At 47.2% G+C, this 5,825-nt stretch overlaps 1 long non-coding RNA gene across 1 annotated transcript in view; it reads left to right on the forward strand.

The window, feature by feature from the left end:
- The window catches only part of LOC121394912, a 12,290-nt gene extending 7,535 nt beyond the window's left edge, over positions 1-4,755 (forward strand). The window contains exon 2 of the long non-coding RNA XR_005962088.1: positions 4,642-4,755. This is a non-coding gene — a long non-coding RNA (uncharacterized LOC121394912). The remainder of the gene's footprint in view (positions 1-4,641) is intronic.
- The last annotated feature ends 1,070 nt before the right edge of the window (positions 4,756-5,825 follow it).

A 5,825-nucleotide genomic window follows, 5' to 3' on the forward strand; every position in this document is an offset into this window, starting at 1 on the left:
AAAAGAGAGAGATTCTGATTTACTGTGGCCTATGGGGGGGGGGTTCACTGTGCCTCTGCATTTAACTGAGGGCATGGGGGTGTCACTGTGCTCTGATTTACTGAGAGGCTAAATTGGGGGGGGTTACTGTGCCTCTGATTTTCTGTGGCCTATGGGGGGGTGTACTGTGCCTCTGATTTTCCTGATCAGAGGCAAGTGATACTCTTCCATAGCCACAGTAAATCAGAGGCACAGTGATACCCCCACCCATAGCCCTCAGTAAATCAGAGGCACAGTGAAACCCCCATATGCCCACAGAAATCAGAGGCACAGTGAAAACCACCCATAGCCCACAGTAAAATTTAGAGGCCACAGTGAAAACCCCTATAGGCGTACAGAAAATAATGGAGAATAGTGATACCCCCCAAGGCCACAGAAAATCAGAGGAACAGTTGATACCCCAAAGCCACAGTAAATCAGAGGCACAGTAGATACCCCCATAGCCAACAGTAATCGGAGCACGTGATACTCCCCTCATAGGCCTACAGAAAATCAAGGACAGTGTACCCACTGCCACGAAAATCGAGGCACAGTGAATCCCCCATGCCCACAGTAATATCCGAGCACAGTGAACCCCCCATAGGCCACACAGAATCAGAGGCACGGTATACCCCCATCAAGGGCGCCATCTAGAAATCAGGGCCCGTACAAAAAATTTTCGGGGCCCCCTGGACCCGCCTCACCCCTGATCACCCACCTCAGACCGCCCACTTCACCACCCAGTACATCAGCATAAAAAAGGTGACCCCCCCCACACAAGTTATAAAAGGCTATTGATGGTGCAGGGCCCTTTTTAAATAAGTTAAAAAAACTGTGGCAACCAGGGCCCCCAAAAAGTTTTTTTTAAAAAAATTGGTGGTTAGGGCCCCCACAGTTAAAATAAAATTGGTGACGCAGGGCCCCACTATAAGTTAAAAAAATTGGTGCAAGGGCCCCCATAAAAGTTTTTTTTATAAAAAACATTGGCCCACTTAAAAGTAAAAAAAAAAAAAAATTTGGTGCTCCCAGAGAATATTTTAAAAAAACATTTGGGGCCAGGGCCTCTCCTTACAAGTAAAAAAAAATTGGGCCCAGGAAATTTTTAAAAAAAAAACGTTGGTGGCAGGGCCTATAGAGTATTACAATAGAATACATTGGCGGGCAGGGGAATTTAAAAAAAATTGTGTCCAGTTTGAACTCGTGGCTCAGGACTTCAACTACACACTTCTTTCGTGACTTCGGGTTCTTTTGCGCTGCTTCAGGACTTTGGGTCCTTTTTCGCCAATTTCAGGATTCAGCTATTCGCTTTTTCAAGATGGAAGAGGTGGCGCGGCTTCACTGTGGTCAAGGGGGGCCGCCTGCTATTTCATAAGTAAAGGGCAGCACAGCTGGGCTCCAGTGGGCAATCCACACATAGCAGGGTCAGACTGGTCCGGCGGGACAGACCATGAAAAAAACACCTGGTGGCCCAACCCTCATGGGCCCCCGTCGGGCCAGGATCCCTTCTCCAATCCCAGTTTGAAAAATAAATTTCCTGACGTGCGGCAAACGTGCGCGCATGCAACAGTGATGCGCGGTGTGCTGGCAGCGATGTCAGCCGTTTGTGTGCCCGATGGCCCTGCAAATAGGTGAGGAGGTGGGGGGGCCCGTCCTGTTGGGCCAGGCCCAGCAAGTCCAACCCTGGGCATTGCAAAGGTGAGATGGGGAGGACGGGTGGCGAGGGGTGGTCCCCCCCAGTCCCCGGCCCTGTACATAGGGCAAAAGGGGGGCACTTCTCCCCCTGGATGGCGCCTTGATGTGTGAAAGGCAGAGAGAGGAAGGAGGAGGGATAGTGGGGGAGACCCTGGGATCCATTTTGGGACATTGGAGAACAGACGCCCCAGCTGCTTCACTCTCTCCTAAGGAAGAAATAGACTCGCCTCTTCTCACTGATTGTAAAGAGGCTGCAGTGACGCTCCGACATGCTGCAGAAAAACTTTGTTGAGGTTGCAAACAACCCCCGTCGCTCGATCCTTCCTCTCTTAACCTCAGCCCTCCATCTCAGCTCAGCCCCTCCCCTCTTAACCCTCTCCGGTGCTCTGTGTTCAGCTTGTGAGCTAGGGTTTTTCATGTCAGCCTGAGCCACAGGAGAGGGCTAAGAAGGGGAGGGGCTGAGCTGAGGAGGGAGGGGCTGAGGGCTAAGGAGGAAGGACTCGAGCGAGGGGGTTGTTTGCAACTCAACAAGTTATTGAAGCACCCCGACCCCCCTCCCACCCGCCCTCCGAGACAGAGCTGTCACTGCAAGCCAATCGTAAATCAGTGAGTAGAGGCAGTTCCTGCATTTCTTCCTTAGGAAGAGAGAGCGCACGCCACTGGAGCGTCCTTGTCTTCCCCCCGGAAAATTATACGGTGAGCCTCTGCGGGCCCCCTTCAGGTCCGGGCCGGTACAGAGTACCCCCCTGTGCCCCCCTGAATGGCGGCCATGCCCCCCATAGCGCCAAGAAAATAGTCACAGTGAAACAACCCCATAACCCACAGAAATCAGAGTCACAGTGAAACGCCCCATCAGCCACAGAAAAATGAGAAGCACAGTGAATATCCCCCATAGCCCACAGAAAATCAGTCACAAGTGATACCCCTCATCAGGTCTACAGAAAATCAGAGCAAAGTGAACCCCCCCCATAGGTCACAGAAAAATCAGAAGGCATATTGAACCCTATAGCCGCACAGAGAATTAAGAGGCACAGTGATACCCACCCTTCTAAGAGGCCACAGATAATCTCAGAGCAAATTGAAATCCCCCATATGCCACAGGAATCAAAGTCACAAAGTGATGACACCCCCATAGCCCACAGGAAATCAGATGCACAGTGATATCCCCATAGACCACAGTAAATCAGAGCCACAGTGATATTTTCCATAGCTTACAATAGAATAGGAGGCACCAGTGATCCCCCCATAGCCCACAGTAAATCGAGCACAGTGATATTCCCATAGCCCAAAGTAAATCAGAGGCCACAGTAAAACCCCCATAGCCACAGTAAATCGGAGGCCAAGTGATCCCCCCCATAGCCCACAAGTAAATCAGAGGGCACAGTGAAACCATAGCCCACAGTAAAATCGGAGGCACAGTGATCCCCCCATAAGCCCCAGTAAATCGGAGCAAAGTGATATCCCCCAATAGCCCACAGTAAAATCGAGGCACAGTGAAACCCCATAGCTCCACAGTAAATTAGAGGCACAGTGAAACCCCCCATAGCCACAGAGAATCAGAGGCACTAGTTAAATCCCTCATAGGCTTACAGAAAATCAGAGAACAGTGATACCCCCCACATAGCCCACATGAAATCAGTAAATTCATTTTCTGTGGGCTATTGGGGGTCTCACTGTGCCTCTGATTTCTGTGGGCCATGGGGGTATCAACTGTGCCTCTGATTTCTGTGACCTATGGGGGTGTATACTGTGTCTCTTGATTTTCTGTGGCCTTTGGGTGGGGGGGTACACTGTTCCTCTGACTTTTTGTGGCCTTTGGGGGGGTATCGCTGTGTCTCTGATTTTCTGTGGGCTATGGGGGGGATCACTGTGCCTCTGATTTTCTGTGGGCTTTGGGGGTATGTACTGTCTCTGATTCTCTGTGAGCTGTAGGGTTATTACTGTGCTCTGATTTTCTGTGACCTAATGGGGGGTTTCACTGTGCCTCCAGATTTACTGTGGGCTATGGGTATCCTGTGGCCTTCCGATTTACTGTGGGCTATGGGGGGTATTCACTGTGCCTCTGATTTTCTGTGGCCTATGGGGGTAATCACTGTGCCTCTGATTTTCTGTGGGCTATGGGGGTATCACTGTTCCTCTGATTCTCTGTGGGCTATGGGGGATCACTGTTCCTCTTGACTTCTCTGTGGGCTATGGGGTATCACTGTTCCTCTGCATTCTCTGTGGGCTATGGGTATCACTGTTCCTCTGATTCTCTGTGGGCTATGGGGGGATCCACTGTTCCTCTGATTCTCTGTGGGTTCTATATGGGGTATCACTGTTCCTCGATTCTCTTGGGCTATGGGGGGGATCACTGTTTCCTCTGATTCACCCCCCCTCTGTGGGCTTATGGGGGTATCACTGTTCCTCTGATTCTCTGTGGGCCTATGGGGGTATCAACTGTTGCCTCTGATTTTTTTGGGCTATGGGGGTATCACGTGCCTCTGATTTTCTGTGGGCTATGGGGTATCACTGTTCCTCTGATCCTGTGGGCTATGGGGTATCACTGTTCCTCTGATTCTCTGTGGGCTATGGGGTATCACTGTACCTCTGAATTTTGTTGGGCTATGGGGGGGTATCTTTCGGTGAATCGGTATTGGTTCAAAACCCAATTTTCTACAACTGCGTTGCACCAACACTCCAATTAGATTAGATCCAGATTAATAACATGGCGGCTGGAGCTCTGCTGCCACTGGTCACTATTTCTTGAGAGAAGGATTCAGGCGTAAGACCTGTGCGGGGGGGGCAAATGGGCACTTAACATCAAGGGGGGTTGAAATCTCCTTTAATTCACAGAACTTTTTAATTTTAGTAATTGGTCAGTCGCACCAGTTTTTTTCAATTTATTTAGATAAGAACGTGTAATTTGATTGTTTTTTCTTCTTTTTACAGCTGCTGTTGGAATTCCTCACATCCTGACTCATTTTGTCTCCATTGTTTTGTGCATTTTTCTATTGTTTTTGCCAGGATGAAGTGGGTACTCATTAAAGGAAAGCTTTGGTTTTATTTATTGTGTCTAGATTTGTTTTTTGATTCTGCTTTTTGTTTTCATTTATGTTTTAATAAAATTATAAATAAAATTACTTTTTTGTATTTTTATTTTTTGTATTATTTATTTTTGTATTTTTTTTTAGGATTGAATACGTAACTTTGATTAATTGGCTAAAGACTTTTAGAGTACTTGAGAGCTGTAGTTCAGTAATATGTGTGCAATTCATTTTGCACAAACAGAGAAAATGTATTTTTTTACCACACTTTTTTTTTTAATCGGTTCAAATAAAGTAGAATTCTTGTTTCAGCTTTAGTTTCTGAGAAGAACACAAAGAATTTATTATATTCATATTTCTATATGTCTGTATTGGTTGCTTTCATTCTATTCTCGTAGAAATATCATTGAAACCTCCAGTGCCACTGGTTATTTCCTTTGAATTACAACTAACTACCCCTGTTCCGACAGGTACTTCTCACTTTTTTTTTGTCCATAGGAGAATGCCATAAGACTCAATCAGATTTGATTATTTCTCGACTAGTAAAGTTCTGCCATATTTGAAATTCTAGGTCAGGTGATCCCAACCAGTAGCTCATGAGCAAAATGTTGCACCTCAACCCCTTGATTTTGCTCCCAGTGGCCTCAAATCAGGTTTTTTTTTTATTTCCATTGTTGGAAGCAAGTTTTGGTTGCAGATAAAACAGGTGTACTGACAGAGCTTCAATGTAGGCTGACAATCCACATGGGGCTATCAAATGGCCAATCACAGCACTTATTTGGCACCCCAAGAACATTTTTCATGCTTTGTGTTGCTCCCCAATTTCTCTTACTTCTGAATGTTGCTTGTGGGTTCAAAAGGGTTGGGGATCCCTGGGTCTAGGCAATGACCTGCTCTCTGAACCCTGCCTCCATGCAGTGTATATATTCCAGCAGACAACTTCTAAAAATATTCACTGGTGTAGCTACACTGGTAGAGATAATGGTCTACTTGCTTCTGCTCTAACAATCCATGTGCACTGAATGGCTTGGTTTGGCATTGCCATAATAAAATCCACACACTCTGAGCAGAACAGTGGTTTTGCCCTTG

Source organism: Xenopus laevis, chromosome 1L (assembly GCF_017654675.1).
Source record: "Xenopus laevis strain J_2021 chromosome 1L, Xenopus_laevis_v10.1, whole genome shotgun sequence".
NCBI lineage: Eukaryota > Metazoa > Chordata > Amphibia > Anura > Pipidae > Xenopus > Xenopus laevis.